This window comes from Carcharodon carcharias, chromosome 19 (assembly GCF_017639515.1).
Source record: "Carcharodon carcharias isolate sCarCar2 chromosome 19, sCarCar2.pri, whole genome shotgun sequence".
Taxonomy (NCBI): Eukaryota; Metazoa; Chordata; class Chondrichthyes; order Lamniformes; family Lamnidae; genus Carcharodon; species Carcharodon carcharias.
In genome coordinates, this window is record NC_054485.1 from 99,044,479 (window position 1) to 99,067,749 (window position 23,271).

Consider the following 23,271-nt stretch of genomic DNA (forward strand, 5'->3'; position numbering starts at 1 on the left):
CTGTACTGATTTATCTGTTTGAATGAATCCTGCAGGATCTCTATATTGAGTGATCTGTTCCACTGAATCCTGCCATGTCTCTGTACTGATTTATCTGTTCCACTGAATCCTGCAGGAAATCTGTACTGATTGATCTGTCGGACTGAATCCTGCAGGATCTCTGTTCTGATTGATCTGTTCCACTGAATCCTGCAGAGTCTCTACACTGATTGATCTGTTCCACTGAATCCTGCCATGTCTCTGTACTGATTCATCTGTTCCACTGAATCCTGCAGGGTTTCTGTACTGATTGACCTGTTCCACTGAATCCTGCAGGATCTCTGTTTTGATTGACCTGTCCCACTGAATCCTGCAGGATCTCTGTACTGATTGATCTGTTGCACTGATTCCTGCAGGATCACTTTGCTGATTGATCTGTTCCACTGAATCCTTCAGGGTCTACATACTGATTGATCTGTTCCAATGAATCCTGCAGGATCTCTGTACTGGTTGATCTGTTCCACTAAAACCTGCAGGATATCTGTACTGATTTATCTGTCTGGCTGAATCCTGCATGATCTCTGGACAGTTTGATCCTTTCCTCTTAGTCTTGCAGGATCCCTGTACTGATTTATCTGTTTGAATGAATCCTGCAGGATCTCTATATTGAGTGATCTGTTCAACTGAATCCTGCCGTGTCTCTGTGCTGACTTATCTATATCAGTGAATCCTATAGGATCTCTATACGAATTGATCTTTTCCACTGAATCCCACAGGATCTCTGTGCTGATTGATCTGTTCCACTGAATCCTGCAGGATCTCTGTACTGATTGACCTGTTCCTCTGAATCCTGCAGGATCTCTGTGCAGATTGATCTGTTCCAATGAATCCTACAGGATCTCTGTACTGATTGAGCTGTTCCACGGAATCTTTCCGGATCTCCGTAGTGATTGTTCTATTAAACCTGTAGTATCTCTGTACTGATTGATCTGTTCCACTGAATTCCACAGGATCTCTGTGCTGATTGATCTGTTCCACTGAATCCTGCAGGATCTCTGTATTAATTGATCTGTTCCACTGAAACCTACAGGATCTCTGTACTAATTGATCTGTTCCACTGAATCCTGCAGGAAATCTGTACTGATTGATCTGTCGGACTGAATCCTGCAAGATCTCTGTACTGATTGATCTGGTTCCCTGAATGCAGTAGGATCTCTGGACTGATTGATCTGTTCCACTTAATCCTGCAGTACCTTTGTGGTGATTGATCTGCTGGGCTGAATCCTGCTGGATCTCTCTACTAATTAATCTGTCTGACTGTATCCTGCAGGATCTCTGTTCTGATAGATATGTTCTAATGAATCCTTCAGGATCTCTGTGCTGATTTATCTGTATCAGTGAATCCTATAGGATCTCTATATGAATTGATCTTTTCCACTGAATCCCACAGGATCTCTGTGCTGATTGACCTGTTCCACTGAATCCTGCAGGATCTCTGTACTGATTGACCTGTTCCACTGAATCCTGCAGGATCTCTGTGCAGATTGATCTGTTCCAATGAATCCTACAGGATCTCTGTACTGATTGACCTGTTCCACTGAATCTTTCCGGATCTCCGTAGTGATTGTTCTGTTAAACCTGTAGTATCTCTGTACTGATTGATCTGTTCCACTGAATCCCACAGGATCTCTGTGCTGATTGATCTGTTCTGGTGAATCCTGCAGGTTCTCTGTACTAATTGATCTGTTCCACTGAATCCTTCAGGATCTCCATACTGATTGATCTGTTCTGGTGAATCCTGCATGATCTCTGGACAGTTTGATCCTTTCCTCTTAATCTTGCAGGATCCCTGTACTGATTTATCTGTTTGAATGAATCCTGCAGGATTTCTATATTGAGTGATCTGTTCCACTGAATCCTGCCGTGTCTCTGTACTGATTTATTTGTTCCACTGAATCCTGCAGGAAATCTGTACTGATTGATCTGTCGGACTGAATCCTGCAGGATCTCTGTTCTGATTGATCTGTTCCACTGAATCCTGCAGAGTCTCTACACTGATTCATCTGTTCCACTGAATCCTGCAGGGTTTCTGTACTGATTGACCTGTTCCACTGAATCCTGCAGGATCTCTGTGCAGATTGATCTGTTCCAGTGAATCCTGCAGGATCTCTGTGCTGATTGACCTGTTCCACTGAATCGTTCCGGATCTCTGTATTAATTGTTCTGTTAAACCTGTAGTATCTCTGTACTGATTGATCTGTTCCACTGAATCCCACAGGATCTCTGTGCTGATTGATCTGTTCCACTGAATCCTGCAGGATCTCTGTATTAATTGATCTGTTCCACTGAATCCTACAAGATCTCTATGCTGATTGATCTGTTCCACTGAATCCTGCAGGTTCTCTGTACTAATTGATCTGTTCCACTGAATCCTTCAGGATCTCCATACTGATTGATCTGTTCTGGTGAATCCTGCAGGTTCTCTGTACTAATTGATCTGTTCCACTGAATCCTTCAGGATCTCCATACTGATTGATCTGTTCTGGTGAATCCTGCAGGATCTCTGTACTGATTTATCTGTCTGGCTGAATCCTGCATGATCTCTGGACAGTTTGATCCTTTCCTCTTAATCTTGCAGGATCCCTGTACTGATTTATCTGTTTGAATGAATCCTGCAGGATCTCTATATTGAGTGATCTGTTCCACTGAATCCTGCCGTGTCTCTGTACTGATTTATCTGTTCCACTGAATCCTGCAGGAAATCTGTACTGATTGATCTGTCGGACTGAATCCTGCATGATCTCTGTTCTGATTGATCTGTTCCACTGAATCCTGCAGAGTCTCTACACTGATTGATCTGTTCCACTGAATCCTGCCATGTCTCTGTACTGATTCATCTGTTCCACTGAATCCTGCAGGGTTTCTGTACTGATTGACCTGTTCCACTGAATCCTGCAGGATCTCTGTGCAGATTGATCTGTTCCAATGAATCCTGCAGGATCTCTGTGCTGATTGACCTGTTCCACTGAATCGTTCCGGATCTCCGTAGTGATTGTTCTGTTAAACCTGTAGTATCTCTGTACTGATTGATCTGTTCCACTGAATCCCACAGGATCTCTGTGCTGATTGATCTGTTCCACTGAATCCTGCAGGATCTCTGTATTAATTGATCTGTTCCACTGAATCCTACAAGATCTCTATGCTGATTGATCTGTTCCACTGAATCCTGCAGGTTCTCTGTACTAATTGATCTGTTCCACTGAATCCTTCAGGATCTCCATACTGATTGATCTGTTCTGGTGAATCCTGCAGGATCTCTGTACTGATTTATCTGTCTGGCTGAATCCTGCATGATCTCTGGACAGTTTGATCCTTTCCCCTTAATCTTGCAGGATCCCTGTACTGATTTATCTGTTTGAATGAATCCTGCAGGATCTCTATATTGAGTGATCTGTTCCACTGAATCCTGCCATGTCTCTGTACTGATTTATCTGTTCCACTGAATCCTGCAGGAAATCTGTACTGATTGATCTGTCGGACTGAATCCTGCAGGATCTCTGTTCTGATTGATCTGTTCCACTGAATCCTGCAGAGTCTCTACACTGATTGATCTGTTCCACTGAATCCTGCCATGTCTCTGTACTGATTCATCTGTTCCACTGAATCCTGCAGGATCTCTGTGCAGATTGATCTGTTCCAATGAATCCTGCAGGATCTCTGTGCTGATTGACCTGTTCCACTGAATCGTTCCGGATCTCCGTAGTGGTTGTTCTATTAAACCTGTAGTATCTCTGTACTGATTGATCTGTTCCACTGAATCCCACAGGATCTCTGTGCTGATTGATCTGTTCCACTGAATCCTGCAGGATCTCTGTATTAATTGATCTGTTCCACTGAATCCTGCAGGATCTCTGTATTGCTTGATCTGTTTGACTGAATCCTGCTGGATCTCTGTACTGCTGGAACTGCCTGACCAAATCCTGCAGGATTTCTGTACTGCTTGATCTGTTTGAATGAATCCTGCAGGGGCTCTGTACTGATTGATCTGTTCCACTGAATCCAAAAGGATCACTGTACTGATTGATCTGTTCCACTGAATCCAACAGGATCACTGTACTGATTGATCTGTTCCTGTGAATCCTGCAGGATCTCTGTACTAATTGATCTGTTCCACTGAATACTTCAGGGGCTCTGTACTGATTGATCTGTTCCACTGAATCCAACAGGATCACTGTACTGTTTAAAAACAAAAAAACTGCGGATGCTGGAAATCCAAAACAAAAACAGAATTACCTGGAAAAACTCAGCAGGTCTGGCAGCATCGGCGGAGAAGAAAAGAGTTGACGTTTCGAGTCCTCATGACCCTTCGACAGAACTTGAGTTCGAGTCCAGGAAAGAGCTGAAATATAAGCTGGTTTAAGGTGTGTGTGTGGGGGGCGGAGAGATAGAGAGACAGAGAGGTGGAGGGGGTTGGTGTGGTTGTAGCGACAAACAAGCAGTGATAGAAGCAGATCATCAAAAGATGTCAACAACAATAGTACAATAGTACAATAGATAATATCACCAACTTTAACTTTAACACCTATGTGTTCTATTGTACTATTGTTGTTGACATCTTTTGATGATCTGCTTCTATCACTGCTTGTTTGTCGCTACAACCACACCAACCCCCTCCACCTCTCTGTCTCTCTATCTCTCCGCCCCCCACACACACACCTTAAACCAGCTTATATTTCAGCTCTTTCCTGGACTCGAACTCAAGTTCTGTCGAAGGGTCATGAGGACTCGAAACGTCAACTCTTTTCTTCTCCGCCGATGCTGCCAGACCTGCTGAGTTTTTCCAGGTAATTCTGTTTTTGTCACTGTACTGTTTGATCTGTTCCTGTGAATCCTGCAGGATCTCTGTACAAGTTGATCCGAACCACTGAATCGCACAGGTCTCTGTGTCGATTGACCTGTTCCACTGAATCCCACAGGTCTCTGTGTCGATTGACCTGTTCCACTGAATCCCACAGGTCTTCTGTGTCAATTGACCTGTTCCACTGAATCCTGCAGGATCTCTGTATTGCTTGATCTGTTTGACTGAATCTTGCTGGATCTCTGTACTGCTGGAACTGCCTGACCGAATCCTGCAGGATCTCTGTACTGCTTGATCTGTTTGAATGAATCCTGCAGGGGCTCTGTACTGATTGATCTGTTCCACTGAATCCAAAAGGATCACTGTACTGATTGATCTGTTCCACTGAATCCAACAGGATCACTACTGATTGATCTGTTCCTGTGAATCCTGCAGGATCTTTGTACAAATTGATCTGTTCCACTGAATCCTTCAGGGGCTCTGTACTGATTGATCTGTTCCACTGAATTCAACAGGATCACTGTACTGATTGATCTGTTCCTGTGAATCCTGCAGGATCTCTGTACAAATTGATCTGTTCCATGCAATCATGTAGGATTTCTGTACTAATTGATCTGTTCCACTGATTCCTAAAGAATCTCTGTACTAATGTTTCTGTTCCGTGAATCCTGACGGAAATCTGTACTGATTGTTCTGTTCCGATTAAGCCTGCAGGATCTCTGAACTGATTGATCTGTTCAAATGAATCCTGCAGAATCTCTGTACTGATTAATCTGTCTGACTGTATCCTGCAGGATCTCTGTTCTGATTGATCCGTTCGAATGAATCCTACAGGATCTCTGTGCTGATTTATCTGTATCAGTGAATCCTATAGGATCTCTATACGAATTGATCTTTTCCAATGAATCCCACGGGATCTCTGTGTTGATTGATCTGTTCCACTGAATCCTGCAGGATCTCTGTACTGATTGACCTGTTGCACTGAATCCTGCAGGATCTCTGTGCAGATTGATCTGTTCCAATGAATCCTGCAGGATCTCTGTACTGATTGACCTGTTCCACTGAATCTTTCCGGATCTCCGTAGTGATTGTTCAGTTAAACCTGTAGTATCTCTGTACTGATTGATCTGTTCCACTGAATCCTGCAGGATCTCTGTACTGATTGACCTGTTGCACTGAATCCTGCAGGATCTCTGTGCAGATTGATCTGTTCCAATGAATCCTGCAGGATCTCTGTACTGATTGACCTGTTCCACTGAATCTTTCCGGATCTCCGTAGTGATTGTTCAGTTAAACCTGTAGTATCTCTGTACTGATTGATCTGTTCCACTGAATCCCACAGGATCTCTGTGCTGATTGATCTTTCCACTGAATCCTGCAGGATCTCTGTATTAATTGACCTGTTCCACTGAATCCTACAAGATCTCTATGCTGATTGATCTGTTCCACTGAATCCTGCAGGATCTCTGTACTAATTGATCTGTTCCACTGAATCCTTCAGGATCTCCATACTGATTTATCTGTCTGGCTGAATCCTGCAGGATCTCTGGACAGTTTGATCCTTTCCACTTAATCTTGCAGGATCTCTTTACTGATTGATCTGTTCCACTGAATCCTGCAGGAAATCTGTACTGATTGATCTGTCGGACTGAATCCTGCAAGATCTCTGTACTGTTTGATCTGGTTCCGTGAATGCTGTAGGATCTCTCGACTGATTGATCTGTTCCACTTAATCCTGCAGTATCTTTGTGGTGATTGAACTGCTGGGCTGAATCCTGCAGAATCTCTGTACTGCTTGATCTGTTTGACTGAATCATGTAGGATCTCTGTACTGCTTGATCTGTTTGAATGAATCCTTTAGGATCTCTGTACTGCTGGAAATGTCTGACCGAATCCTGCAGGATCTCTGTACTTCTTGATCTGTTTGAATGAATCCTGTAGGATCTCTTTACAGCTGGATCCGTCTGACTGAATCCTGCAGGATCTCTGTACTAATTGATCTGTTCCACTGAATCCCACAGGTCTCTGTGTTGATTGACCTGTTCCACTGAATCCTGCAGGATCTCTGTATTGCTTGATCTGTTTGACTGATTCCTGCTGGATCTCTGTACTGCTGGAACTGCCTGACTGAATCCTGCAGGATCTCTGTACTGCTTGATCTGTTTGAATGAATCCTGCAGGGGCTCTGTACTGATTGATCTGTTCCACTGAATCCAACAGGATCACTGTACTGATTGATCTGTTCCTGTGAATCCTGCAGGATCTTTGTACAAATTGATCTGAATCACTGAATCCCACAGGTGTCTGTGTCGATTGACCTGTTCCACTGAATCCTGCAGGATCTCTGTGCTGATTGATCTGTTTCACCGAATCCTGCAGGATCTGTTTTGATTGATCTGTCCGACTGAATCCTGCATGATCTCTGTACTGATTGATCTGTTGCACTGAATCCTGCAGGATCACTGTGCTGATTGATCTGTTCCACTGAATCCTTCAGGGTCTCCGTACTGATTGATCTGTTCCTGTGAATCCTGCAGGATCTCCGTACTGATTGATCTGTTCCACTAACACCTGCAGTATATCTGTACTGATTTATCTGTCTGGCTGAATCCTGCATGATCTGTGGACAGTTTGATCCTTTCGTTTAATCTTGCAGGATCCCTGTACTGATTTATCTGTTTGAATGAATCCTGCAGGATCTCTATATTGAGTGATCTGTTCAACTGAATCCTGCTGTGTCTCTGTACTGATTTATCTGTTCCACTGAATCCTGCAGGAAATCTGTACTGATTGATCTGTTGGACTGAATCCTGCAGGAACTCTGTACTGATTGATCTGTTCCACTGAATCCTGCAGGGTCTCTGCACTGATTGATCTGTTCCACTGAATCCTACAGTTTCTCTGTACTGCTGGATGTGTTCCAGTGAATCATGTTGGATCTCTGTACTGATTGATCAGACCCACTGAATCCTGCAGAACCTCTGTACTTATTGATCTGTTCCAGTGAATCCAGCAAGAACTCTGTACTGATTGATCTGGTTCCGCGAATGCTTTGGATCTCTGGACTGATTGATCTGTTCCACTTAATCCTGCTGTATCTTTGTGGTGATTGATCTGCTGGGCTGTATCCTGCAGGACCTCTGTACTGCTTGATCTGTTTGAATGAATCCTGCAGGATCTCTGTACAAATTGATCTGATCCACTGAATCCCACAGGTCTCTGTGTCGATTGACCTGTTCCACTGAATCCCACAGGTCTCTGTGTCGATTGACCTGTTCCACTGAATCCTGCAGGATCTCTGTACTGCTTGATCTGTTTGAATGAATCCTGTAGGATCTCTTTACATCTGGATCTGTCTGACTGAATCCTGTAGGATCTCTGTACTAATTGATCTGTTCGACTGAATCCTGCAGGGGCTCTGTACTGATTGATCTGTTCCACTGAATCCAAAAGGATCACTGTACTGATTGATCTGTTCCTGTGAATCCTGCAGGATCTTTGTAGAAATTGATCTGATCCACTGAACCCCACAGGTCTCTGTGTCGATTGACCTGTTCCACTGAATCCTGCAGGAACTCTGTGCTGATTGATCTGTTTCACCGAATCCTGCAGGATCTCTTTTTTGATTGATCTGTCCCACTGAATCCTGCAGGATCTCTGTACTGATTGATCTGTTCCACTGATTCCTTCAGGATCACTGTACTGATTGATCTGTACCAGTGAATCCTGCAGGATCTCTGTACTGATTGATCTGTTCCAGTATATCCTGCAGAATCTCTGCACTGATTGATTGGTTCCAATGAATCCTGCAGGATCTCTGAACTGATTAATCTGTCTGACTGTATCCTGCAGGATCTCTACTGATTGATCTGTTCAAATGATTCCTGCTGCGTCTGTGTATTGGCTGATTTGTTACACTGAATCCTGCAGAATCTCTGTATTGATTAATCTGTCTGACTGAATCCTGTAGGGTCTCTGTATGATTGATCTTTTCCACTGAATCCTGCAGAATCTCTGTACTGATTGATCTGTTCCACTGAATCATGCAGGATCCCTGTGCTGATTGATCTGTTCCATGGAATCATGTAGGATTTCTGTACTGCTGGATCTGTTCCACTGAATCCTTCAAGATCTCCGTAGTGCTTGATCTGTTCCTGTTAAACCTGCAGAATATCTGTACTGATTGATCTGTTCCACTGAATCCCACAGAATCACTGTACTGATTGATCTGTTCCACTGAATCCCACAGAATCACTGTACTGATTGATCTGTTCCACTGAATCCTGTAGTATCTCTGTACTAATTTTTCTGTTCCGTGAATCCTGAAGGAAATCTGTACTGATTGTTCTGCTCCAATTAAGCCTGCAGGATCTCTGTTCTGATTGATCTGTTCGAATGAACACTGCAGCATCTCTGTATTGGTTGATCTGTTCCACTGAATCCTGAAAAATCTCTGTACTGATTGATCTGTCTGACTGAATCCTGCAGGATTTCTGTACAGATTGATCTGTCTAACTGAATCCTGCAGGGTCTCTGTATTGATTGATCTGTTCCACTGAATCCTGCAGGATCTCTGTACTGCTGGATCTGTTCCACTGAATCCTTCAGGATCACTGTACTGATTGATCTGTTCCAGTAAATCCGGCAGGATCTCTGGACTGATTGATCTGTTCCAGTATATCCTGCAGAATCTCTGAACTGATTGATTGGTTCCAATGAATGCTGCAGGATCTCTGTACTGCTGGATCTGTCCCACAGACTGCTGCAGGCTCTCTGTTCTGATTGATCTGTTCCAATTAAAACTGCAGGATCTCTGAACTGATCGATCTGTTCGAATGACTCCTGCAGAATCTCTGTACTGATTAATCTGTCTGACTGTATCCTGCAGGATCTCTTCTGATTGATCTGTTCGAATGAATCCTGCTGCTTCTCTATATTGGTTGATCTGTTCCACTGAATCCTGCAGGATATCTGTACTGATTATTCTGTCTGACTGAATCCTGCAGGGTCTCTGTATGATTGATCTGTTCCACTGAATCCTGCAGAATGTCTGTACTGATTGATCTGTCTGACTGTATCCTGCAGGGTCTCTGTATGATTGATCTGTTCCACTGAATCATGCAGGATCCCTGTGCTCATTGATCTGTACCATGGAATCATGTAGGATCTCTGTACTGCTGGATCTGTTCCACTGAATCTTTCAAGATCTCCATAGTGATTGATCTGTTCCAGTTAAAACTGCAGAATATCTGTACTGATTGATCTGTTCCACTGAATCCCACAGAATCACTGTACTAATTGATCTGTTCCACTGAATCCTGGAGGATATCTGTACCAATCGATCTGTTCCACTGAATACTAAAGAATCTCTGTACTAATGTATCTGTTCCGTGAATCTTGAAGGAAATCTGTACTGATTGTTCTGTTCCAATTAAGCCTGCAGGATCTCTGAACTGATTGATCTGTTCAAATGAATCCTGCAGAATCTCTGTACTGATTAATCTGTCTGACTGTATCCTGCAGGATCTCTGTTCTGATTGATCTGTTCGAATGAATCCTGCAGCGTCTCTGTATTGGTTGATCTGTTCCACTGAATCCTGGAGGATATCTGTACTAATTGATCTGTTCCGTGAATCCTTCAGGAAATCTGTACTGATTGTTCTGTTCCAATTAAGCCTGCAGGATCTCTGGATTGATTGATCTGTTCGAATGAATCCTGCAGAATCGCTGTACTGATTAATCTGGCTGAATGTATCCTGCAGGATCTCTGTACTGATTTATCTGGTCCACTGATTCCTGCAGGATCTCTGCACTTTTTGATCTGTTCCACTGAATCCTGCAGGATCTCTGTGCAGATTGATCTGTTCCAATGGATCCTGCAGGATCTCTGTACTGATTGACCTGTTCCACTGAATCTTTCCGGATCTCCGTAGTGATTGTTCTATTAAACCTGTAGTATCTCTGTACTGATTGATCTGTTCCACTGAATCCCACAGGATCTCTGTGCTGATTGAACTGTTCCACTGAATCCTGCAGGATCTCTGTATTAATTGATCTGTTCCACTGAATCCTGCAGGATCTCTGTACTGATTGATCTGTTGGACTGAATCCTGCAAGATCTCTGTACTGATTGATCTGGTTCTGTGAATGCTGTAGGATCTCTGGACTGATTGATCTGTTCCACTTAATCCTGCAGTATCTTTGTGGTGATTGATCTGCTGGGCTGAATCCTGCAGGATCTCTCTACTGCTTGATCTGTTTGACTGAATCATGTAGGATCTCTGTACTGCTGGAAATGTCTAACCGAATCCTACAGGATCTCTGTACTGCTTGATCTGTTTGAATGAATCCTGTAGGATCTCTTTACAGCTGGATCCATCTGACTGAATCCTGTAGGATCTCTGTACTAATTGATCTGTTCCACTGAATCCTTCAGGGGCTCTGTACTGATTGATCTGTTCCACTGAATTCAACAGGATCACTGTACTGATTGATCTGTTCCTGTGAATCCTGCAGGATCTCTGTCCAAATTGATCTGAACCACTGAATCGCACAGGTCTCTGTGTCGATTGACCTGTTCCATTGAATCCCACAGGTCTTCTGTGTCAATTGACCTGTTCCACTGAATCCTGCAGGATCTCTGTATTGCTTGATCTGTTTGACTGAATCTTGCTGGATCTCTGTACTGCTGGAACTGCCTGACCGAATCCTGCAGGATCTCTGTACTGCTTGATCTGTTTGAATGAATCCTGCAGGGGCTCTGTACTGATTGATCTGTTCCACTGAATCCAAAAGGATCACTGTACTGATTGATCTATTCCACTGAATCCAACAGGATCACTACTGATTGATCTGTTCCTGTGAATCCTGCAGGATCTTTGTACTAATTGATCTGTTCCAGTAAATCCTGCAGGATCTCTGCACTGATTGATTGATTCCAATGAATCCTGCAGGATCCCTGTACTCATTAATCTGTCCCACTGAATCCTGCAGGATCTCTGTGCTGATTGAACAGTTCCACTGAATCCTACAGGATCACTGTACTGATTGATCTGTTCCCATGCATCCTGCAGGATCCCTGTACTAATTGATCTGTTCCAGTAAATCCTGCAGGATCTCTGCACTGATTGATTGATTCCAATGAAGCCTGCAGGATCTCTGTACTGATTGATCTGTTCCAGTGAATCCTATAGGATCGCTGCACCCGTTGATTAGTTCCAATGAATCCTGCAGCACCCCAATACTGATTTATCTGTTCGACTGAATCCTGCAGCGTCTCTGTCCTGATTGATCTGTTCTATTGAATCATGCAGGATCTCTGTACTGTCTGATCTGTTCCCCTGAATCCTGCAGGATTTCTGTACTGATTGATCTATTCCACTGATCCTGCAGGATATCTGTTCTGATTGATCTGTCCCACTGAATTCTGCAGAATCTCTGTACTGATTGATCTGTTCCACTGAATCCTGCAGGATCTTTATGTTGATTGATCTGTTCCACTGATTCATGCAGGTTCTATGTACTGCTGGATCTGTTCCACTGAATCCTGTAGTATCTCTGTACTAATTGATCTGTTCCACAGAATTCTATAGGATCACTGTTCTGTTGTTCTATTCCAGTGATTCCTGCAGGATCTCTGTACTAGTTGTTCTGTTCCAGTGAATTCTGCCGGACCTCTGTACTTATTGATTGTTCCACTGAATCCTGCAGGATCTATGTACTGCTGGATCTGTTCTGCTAAATCCTGTAGGACCACTGTACAGATTGATCTGTTCCAGTGAATCCTGCAGCATCTCTGTACTTACTGTTCCATCCCAGTGAATCCTGTAGGATCCCTACACTGATTGATCTATTCCAGTGAATCCTGCAGGATCTGTGTACTGATTGATCTGTCAGGCTGAATCCTCCAGGAACTCTGTATTGCTTGATCTGTTTGACTGAATCCTGGAGGATCTCTGTTCTGCTGGATCTGTTCCACTTAATCCTGCAGGATCTCTGTACTGATAGATCCGTTCAACTGAATCCTGCAGGGTCTCTGTACTGATTGATCTGTTTGACTGTATCCTGCGTGGACTCTGTATTGATTGATCTGTTCCATTGAATCCTGCAGAATCTCTATACTGATTTATATGTTCCACTGAATCCAGCTTGAAATCTGTATTAATTGTTCTGTTTGACTGAATCCTGCAGGATCTCTGTACTGCTGGATCTTTCCAATGAATCATGTAGGATCTCTGTACTGATTGATCTGTTCAACTGAATCCTGCGGCGTCTCTGTACTGATTGATCTGTTTGACTGCATCCTGTAGGGACTCTATTGATTGATCTGTTCCAGTGAATCCTGCAGAATGTCTATAGTGATTTATATGTTCCGCTGAATCGAGCTTGAAATCTGTACTAATTGATCTGTTAGACTGAATCCTGCAGGATCTCTGTACTGATGGTCTATTCCACTGAATCCTGCAGTATCTCTGGACTCATTGATCGGTTCCACTGAATCCTGCCAGATCTCCGTGTTGATTGGTCTGTTCCACTGAATCCTGCAGGATCCCTGTACTCATTAATCTGTCCCACTGAATCCTGCAGGATCTCTGTACTGATTGATCAGTTCCACTGAATCCTGCAAAATCTCTGCATTGATTGATATGTCCCATTGAATCCTGCAGGCTCTTTATGTTGCTTGATCTGTTCCACTGAATCCTGCAGGATCTATGTACTGCTGGATCTGTTCTGCTGAATCCTGTATGATCTCTGTACTGATTGGTCTGTTCCACTGAATCCTGCAGGATCCCTGTACTCATTAATCTGTCCCACTGAATCCTGCAGGATCTCTGTACTGATTGATCAGTTCCACTGAATCCTGCAGAATCTCTGCATTGATTGATATGTCCCACTGAATCCTGCAGGCTCTTTATGTTGCTTGATCTGTTCCACTGAATCCTGCAGGATCTATGTACTGCTGGATCTGTTCTGCTGAATCCTGTATGATCTCTGTACTGATTGGTCTGTTCCTGTGAATCCTGCAGGATCACTGTACTGATCGATCTGTTCCACTGAATTCTGAAGGTTCTCTGTACTGATTGATCTGTTCCACTGAATCCTGCAGGATCTCTGACCTGATTGATCTCTCCATTGAATCCTATGGGTTCACTGTTCTGTTTGACCTCTTCCAGTGAATCCTGCAGTATCTCTATAGTAGTTGTTATGTTCCACTGAATCCTGAAGGTTCTCTGTACTGATTGATCTGTTCCAGTGAATCCTGTAGGATCTCTGTACTGATTTATCTTTTCCACTGAAGCCTGCTTGAAATCTGTACTAATTGATTTGTTAGACTGTATGCTGCAGGATCTCTGTACTGATTGATCTTTTCCACGGAATCCTGCAAGATCTCTGTACTGATTGATCTGTTCCACTGAATCCTGCAAGATCTCTGTACTGATTGATCTGTTCCACTGAAACTTACAGGATCTCTATACTGCTGGATCTCTGCCACTGAATGCTGTAGGACCTCAGTACTGATTGATCTGTCTGACTGAATCCTGCAGGATCTCTGTTCTGATTGAGCTGTTCCAGTGAATCCTCCAGGATCTCTGTACTGACTGCTCTGTTTGTCTGAATCCTGCTGGATCACTGTACTGATTGATCTGTTTCTGTGAATCCTGTAGGATCTCTGCACTGATTGATTGTTTCCACTGAACCCTGCAGGATCTCTGTGCTGATTGCTCTGTTCCACTGAATCCCGCAGGATCTCTGTGCTGATTGCTCTGTTCCACTGAATCCTGCAGAATCGCTGTACTGATTGATTGGTTCGAATGAATCCTGCAGGATCTCTGTACTGTTTTTTCAGTTCCACTGAATGCTGCAGGATCTCTGTACCGATTGATCTGTTTGACTGAATGCTGCAGGACATCTGTACTTCTTGATCTGAATCCTGTAGGATCTCTGTAGTGTTGTATCGGGCTGACTGAATCCTGCAGGATCCCTGTACTGATTTATATGCTCCACTGAATCCTGCAGAATCTCTATGTTGATTGATCTGTTCCACTGAATCCCCAGGTTCTATGTACTGCTGGACCTGTTCCACTGAATCCTGTAGTATCTCTGTACTAATTGATCTGTTCCACAATATCATACAGGATCACTGTTCTGATTGTTCTATTCCAGTGAATCCTGCAGGATCTCTGTACTAGTTGTCCTGTTCCAGTGAATCCTGCAGGATCTCTGTACTTACTGAACTGTTGCAGTAAATCCTGTAGGATCTCTACACTGATTATCTATTCCAGTGAACCCTGCAGGATCTCTGTTCTGACTGATTTGTTTCAGTGAAACCTGGAGGATCTCTGCCCTGATTCATTGGTTGCAATGAATCCTGCAGGCTCTCTGTGCTGATTGATCTGTTTGGCTGAATCCTGCAGGATCTTTGTTCTGCTGGATCTGTTCCACTTAATCATGCGGGATCTCTGCACTGATTGATCTGTTCAACTGAATCCTGTGGCATCTCTGTACTGATTGATCTGTTTGACTGTATCCTGCAGGGACTCTGTATTGATTGATCTGTTCCATTGAATCCTGCAGAATCTCTATACAGATTTATATGTTCCACTGAATCCACCTTGAAATCTGTACTAATTGATCTATTAGACTGAATCCTGCAGGATCTCTGTACTGTTTGATCTGTTCCACTGAATCCTGCAGTATCTCTGTACTGATTGATCTGTTCCAGTAAATCCTGCAGGATCTCTGCACTGATTGATTGGTTCCAATGAAGCCTGCAGGATCTCTGTACTGATTGATCTGTTCCAGTGAATCCTATAGGATCTCTGCACTGGTTGATTAGTTCCAATGAATCCTGCAGCACCCCAATACTGATTTATCTGTTCGACTGAATCCTGCAGGATCTCAGTACTGTCTGATCTGCTCCACTGAATCCTGCTGGAACTCTTTACTGCTGGATCTGTTCCACTGAATCCTGTTAAATCTCTGTACTGAATGATCTGTCTGACTGAATCCTGCAGGATCTCTGTACTGATTGATTGGTTCCAATGAAGCCTGCAGGATCTCTGTACTGATTGATCTGTTCCAGTGAATCCTATAGGATCTCTGCACTGGTTGATTAGTTCCAATGAATCCTGCAGCACCCCAATACTGATTTATCTGTTCGACTGAATCCTGCAGGATCTCAGTACTGTCTGATCTGCTCCACTGAATCCTGCTGGAACTCTTTACTGCTGGATCTGGTCCACTGAATCCTGTTAAATCTCTGTACTGAATGATCTGTCTGACTGAATCCTGCAGGATCTCTGTACTGATTGATCTGTTCCAGTGAATCCTGCAGGATCTCCGGACTGATTGATCTGTCTGACTGAATCCTGCAGGATCTCTGTATTGATTGATCTGTCCCACTGGATCCTGCAGAATCTCTGTATTGATTGATCTGTCCCACTGCATCCTGCAGGATCTCTGTATTGATTGATCTGTTCCACTGAACCCTGCAGGAAATCTGTACTGTTTGATCTGTTCCACTGAATCCTTCAGGATCTCCATGCTGATTGATCTGTTCCAGTTAAACCTGCAGAATCTCTGTACTGATTGATCAGTTCACATGAATCCTGCAGGATCTCTGTCCTGATTGATCTGTTCCAGTGAATCCTATAGGATCTCTGCACTGGTTGATTAGTTCCAATGAATCCCGCAGCACCCCGGTACTGATTTATCTGTTCGACCGAATCCTGCAACGCCTCTGTATTGATTGATCTGTTCTATTGAATCCTGCAGGATCTCTGTACTGTCTGATCTGTTCCATTGAATACCACAGGATTTCTGTACTGTTTGATCTATTCCACTGATCCTGCAGGATATCTGTTCTGATTGATCTGTCCCACTGAATTCTGCAGAAACTCTGTACTGATTGATCAGTTCCACTGAATCCTGCAGGATCCTTATGTTGATTGATCTGTTCCACTAATTCCTGCAAGTTCTATGTACTGCTGGATCTGTTCCACTGAATCCTGTAGTCTCTCTGTACTAATTGATCTGTTCCACAGAATCCTATAGGATCACTGTTCTGATTGTTCTATTCCAGTGAATCTTGCCGGATCTCTGTACTAGTTGTTCTATTCCAGTGAACCCTGCAGGATCTCTGTACTTATTGATCTGTTCAACTGAATCCTGCAGGATCTATGTACTGCTGGATCTGTTCTGCTGAATCCTGTAGGACCAATGTACAGATTGATCTGTTCCAGTGAAACCTGCAGGATCTCTGTACTAATTGATCTGTTCCACTGAAACTTACAGGATCTCTATACTGCTGGATCTCTGCCATTGAATGCTGTAGGACCTCAGTACTTATTGATCTGTCTGACTGAATCCTGCGGGATCTCTGTTCTGATTGAGCTGTTCCAGTGAATCCTCCAGGATCTCTGTACTGATTGATCAATTCCACTGAATCCTGCAGAATCTCTGTACTGATTGATATATTCCACTGAATCCTGCAGGCTCTTTATGTTGCTTGATCTGTTCCACCGAATTCTGCAAGATCTATGGACTGCTGGATCTGTTCCACTGAAAACTACAGGATCTCTGTATTGATTGATCTGTTCCACTGAATGCTACAGGATCTCTGTACTGATTGATCTGTTTGACTGAATGCTGCAGGGCATCTGTACTGCTTGATCTGAATCCTGTAGGATCTCTGTAGTGTTGGGTCGGGCTGACTGATTCCTGCAGGATCCCTGTACTGATGGATCTGTTTCACTGAATCCTGCAGAATCTCTGTACTGATTGATCTGCTCCACTGAATCCTGCAGAATTTCTGTGTTGATTGATCTGTTTGAATGAATCCTGCAGGATATCTGTACTGATTGATCTATTCCAATGAATCCTGCAGTATTTCTGCACTGATTGATATGCTTAACTGAAACCTACAGGATCTTTATGTTTTTGATCTGTTCCACTGAATTCTGTAGGATTTCTGTTACTGCTGGATCTATTCCACTGAATCCGATAGGATCTATGTATTGCTTGATCTGTTTCTGTGAATCCCGCAGCTTCTCTGTACTGATTGATCTGCTTCCGTTAATCATGTAGGATCACTACACTGATTGATCTGTTTGACTGTATCCTGTAGTACCTTAGCACTGCTGGAGCTATCTGACGAATACTGCAGGATCTGTGTACTGATTGATCTGTCTGACTGAATCCTGCAGGGTTTCTGTACTGATTGATCTGTTCCACTGAATCCTGCAGAATCTCTGTACTGATTGATCTGTCTGATTGAATCCTGCAGGATCTCTGTATTGTTTGATCTGTTCCATTGAATCCTTCAGGATTTCCTTACCGATTGATCTGTTCCAGTTAAACCTGCAGATTCTCTGTACTGATTGATCTGTTTGAATGAATCATGCTGGATCTCTGTACTGATTGATGCATTCCACTGAATCCTGCAGGATATATGTACTTATTGCCCTGTCCAACTGAATCCTGCAGAATCTCTGTACTGATTGATCTATTCTAATCAATCCTGCAGGATTCTATGCTGATGATATGTTCCACTGAATCCTGCAGTATCTTTAGGTTGATTGATCTGTTCCACTGAATAATGCAGGATCTCTTTACCGCTGGATCTGTTCCACTGAATCCTGTTAAATCTCTGTACTGAATGATGTGTCTGACTGAATCCTGCAGGATCTCTGTACTGATTGATCTGTTCCAGTGAACCCTGCAAGATCTCTGGACTAATTGAACTGTCTGACTGAATCCTGCAGGATCTCTGTATTGACTGATCTGTTCCATTGAATCCTGCAGAATCTCTATACTGATTTATATGTTCCACTGAATCCACCTTGAAATCTGTACTAATTGATCAGTTCCACTGAATCCTGCAGTATCACTCTACTGATTGATCTGTTCCAGTAAATCCTGCAGGATCTCTGCACTGGATGATTAGTTCCAATGAATCCTGCAGGATCTCTGTACTGATTGATCTGTTCCCGTGAATCCAACAGGATCTCTGCACTGGTTGATTAGTTCCAATGAATCCTGCAGCACCCTGGTACTGATTTACCTGTTCGAATGAATCCTGCAGGGTCTCTGTATTGATTGATCTGTTCTATTGAATCCTGCAGGATCTCTGTACTGTCTGATCTGTTCCATTGAATACTACAGGATTTCTGTACTGTTTGATCTATTCCACTGATCCTGCAGGATATCTGTTCTGATTGATCTGTTCCACTGAATTCTGCAGAATCTCTGTACTGATTGATCTGTTCCACTGAATCCTGCAGGATCTTTATGTTGATTGATCTGTTCCACTGATTCCTGCAGGTTCTATGTACTGCTGGATCTGTTCCACTGAATCCTGTAGTATCTCTGTACTAATTGATCTGTTCCACAGAATTCTATAGGATCACTGTTCTGATTGTTCTATTCCAGTGAATCCTGCAGGATCTCTGTACTAGTTATTCTGTTCCACTGAATACTGCAGGATCTATATACTGCTGGATCTGTTCCACTGAATCCTGTAGGACCACTGTACAGATTGATTTGTTCCAGTGAATCCTGCAAAATCTCTGTCCTGATTGATCTCTCCACTGAATCCAATGGGTTCACTGTTGTGATTGATCTCTTCCAGTGAATCCTGCAGGATCTCTTTACGAGTTGTTATGTTCCACTGAATCCTGAAGCTAATCTGTACTGATTGATCAGTTCCAGTGGATCCTTTAGGATCTCTGTACTGATTTATCTTTTCCACTGAAGCCTGCAAGATCTCTGTACTGATTGATCTGTTCCACTGAAACCTGCAGGATCTCTGTACTAATTGATTTGTTCCACTGAAACTTACAGGATCTCTATACTGCTGGATCTCTGCCACTGAATGCTGTCGGACCTCAGTACTGATTGATCTGTCTGACTGAATCCTGCAGGATCTCTGTGCTGATTGAGCTGTTCCAGTGAATCCTCCAGGATCTCTGTACTGATTGATCAATTCCACTGAATCCTGCAGAATCTCTGTACTGATTGATATATTCCACTGAATCCCGCAGGCTCTTTATGTTGCTGGATCTGTTCCACTGAATCCTGCAAGATCTATGGACTGCTGGATCTGTTCCACTGAATCCTGCAGGATCTCTGTAATGATTGATCTGTTCCAGTGAATCTGGCAGGATCTCTGTACTAATTGATCTGTTCCACTGAATGCTGCAGGATCTCTGTACTGATTGATCTGTTTGACTGAATGCTGCAGGACATCTGTACTGCTTGATCTGTATCCTGTAGGATCTCTGTCGTGTTGGATTGGGCTGACTGAATCCTGCAGGATCCCTGTAGTGATTGATCTGCTCCACTGAATCCTGCAGAATCTCTATATTGATTGATCTGTTTGAATGAATCCTGGATGATCTCTGTACTGATTCATCTGTTCCATTGAATCCTTCAGGATCTCCATACTGATTGATCTGTTCCACTTAAACCTGCAGAATCACTGCACTGATTGATCTGTTTGGATGAATCCTGCTTTATTTCTGTACTGATTGATATGTTTAACTGAAACCTACAGGATCTTTATGTTTTTGGTCTGTTCCACTGAATCCTGTAGGTTCTCTGCTACTGCTGGATCTATTCCACTGAATCCGATAGGATCTATGTACTGCTTGATCTGTTTCTGTGAATCCCGCAGGTTTTCTGTACTGATTGTTCTACTTCCGTTAATCGTGTAGGATCACTACACTGATTGATCTATTTGACTGTATCTGTAGTATCTCCGTATGCTGGAGCTTTCTGACCGAATACTGCAGGATCTGCGTACTGATTGATCTGTCCAACTGAATCCTGCAGGATCTCTGCACTGATTGATCTGTTCCACTGAATCCTGCAGGGTTTCTGTACTGATTGATCTGTTCCACTGAATCCTGCAGAATCTCTGTACTGATTGATCAGTCTGATTGAATCCTGCAGGATCTCTGTATTGATTGCTCTATTCCACTGAATCCTGCAGGATCTTTATGTTGATTGATCTGTTCCACTGATTCCTGCAGGTTCTGTGTACTGCTGGATCTGTTCCACTGAATCCTGTAGTATCTCTGTACTAATTGATCTGTTCCACAGAATCCTACAGGATCACTGTTCTGATTGTGCTATTCCAGTGAATCCTGCAGAATCTCTGTACTAGTTGTTCTGTTCCGGTGCATCCTGCAGGATCTCTACACTGATTGATCTATTCCAGTGAATCCTGCAGGATCTCTGTACTAGTTGTTCTGTTCCAGTGAATCCTGAAGGATCTCTACACTGATGAATCTATTCCAGTGAATCCTGCAGGATCTCTGTACTGATTGATTTGTTTGAATAAATCCTGCGGGGTCTCTGTACTGATTGATCTGTTTGACTGTATCCTGCAGGGACTCTGTACTGATTGATCTGTTTGACTGTATCCTGCAGGGCCTCTGTATTGATTGATCTGTTCCATTGAATCCTGCAGAATCTCTATACTGATTTATATGTTCCAATGAATCCAGCTTGAAATCTGTACTAATTGTTCTGTTAGACAGAATCCTGCAGGATCTCTGTACTGCTGGATCTGTTCCACTGAATCCTGCAGGATCTCGGTACTGATTGATCTGTTTGACTGAATGCTGCAGGACATCTGTACTGCTTGATCTGAATCCTGTAGGATCTCTGTAGTGTTGGATCGGGCTGACTGAATCCTGCAGGATCCCTGTAGTGGTTGATCTGTTTCACTGAATCCTGCAGAATCTCTGTACTGATTTATCTGCTCCACTGAATCCTGCAGAATCTCTATATAGATTGATCTGTTTGAATGAATCCTGGATGATCTCTGTACTGATTCATCTGTTCCATTGAATCCTTCAGGATCTCCGTACTGATTGATCTGTTCCACTTAAACCTGCAGAATCACTGCACTGATTGATCTGTTTGAATGAATCATGCAGCATATCTGTACTGATTGATCTACTTCAATGAATCCTGCTTTATTTCTGTACTGATTGATATGTTTAACTGAAACCTACAGGATCTTTATGTTTTTGGTCTGTTCCACTGAATCCTGTAGGATCTCTGTTACTGCTGGATCTATTCCACTGAATCTGATAGGATCTATGTACTGCTTGATCTGTTTCTGTGAATCCCGCAGGTTCTCTGTACTGATTGATTTGCTTCCGTTAATCGTGCAGGATCACTACGCTGATTGATCTGTTTGACTGTATCTGTAGTATCTGCATACTGCTGGAGCTATCTGACCGAATACTGCAGGATCTGCGTACTGATTGATCTGTCTAACTGAATCCTGCAGGATCTCTGCACTGATTGATTTGTTCCACTGAATCCTGCAGGGTTTCTGTACTGATTGATCTGTTCCACTGAATCCTGCAGAATCTCTGTACTGATTGATCTGTCTGACTGAATCCTGCAGGATCTCTGTATTGATTGATCTGTTCCACTGAAACCTGCAGGATCTTTATGTTGATTGATCTGTTCCACTGATTCCTGCAGGTTCTATGTACTGCTGGATCTGTTCCACTGAATCCTGTGGTATCTCTGCACTAATTGATCTGTTCCACAGAATCCTACAGGATCACTGTTCTGATTGTGCTATTCCAGTGAATCCTGCAGAATCTCTGTACTAGTTGTTCTGTTCTGGTGAATCCTGCAGGATCTCTACACTGATTGATCTATTCCAGTGAATCCTGCAGGATCTCTGTACTAGTTGTTCTGTTCCAGTGAATCCTGCAGGATCTCTACACTGATTGATCTATTCCAATGAATCCTGCTTTATTTCTGTACTGATTGATATGTTTAACTGAAACCTTCATGTTTTTGGAGTGTTCCACTGAATCCTGTAGGATCTCTGTTACTGCTGGATCTATTCCACTGAATCCGACAGGATCTATGTACTGCTTGATGTGTTTCTGTGAATCCCGCAGGTTCTCTGTACTGATTGATCTGCTTCCGTTAATCGTGTAGGATCACTACACTGATTGATCTGTTTGACTGTATCCTGTAGTATCTCTGTACTGCTGGAGCTATCTGACCGAATACTGCAGGATCTGCGTACTGATTGATCTGTCTAACTGAATCCTGCAGGATCTCTGCACTGATTGATCTGTTCACTGAATCCTGCAGGGTTTCTGTACTGATTGATCTGTTCCACTGAATCCTGCAGAATCTCTGTACTGATTGATCTGTCTGAATGAATCCTGCAGGATCTCTGTATTGATTGATCTGTTCCACTGAATCCTGCACGATTTTTATGTTGATTGATCTGTTCCACTGATTCCTGCAGGCTCTATGTACTGCTGGATCTGTTCCACTGAATCCTGTAGTATCTCTGTACTAATTGATCTGTTCCCCAGAATCCTACAGGATCACCGTTCTGATTGTGCTATTCCAGTGAATCCTGCAGGATCTCTGTACTAATTGATCTG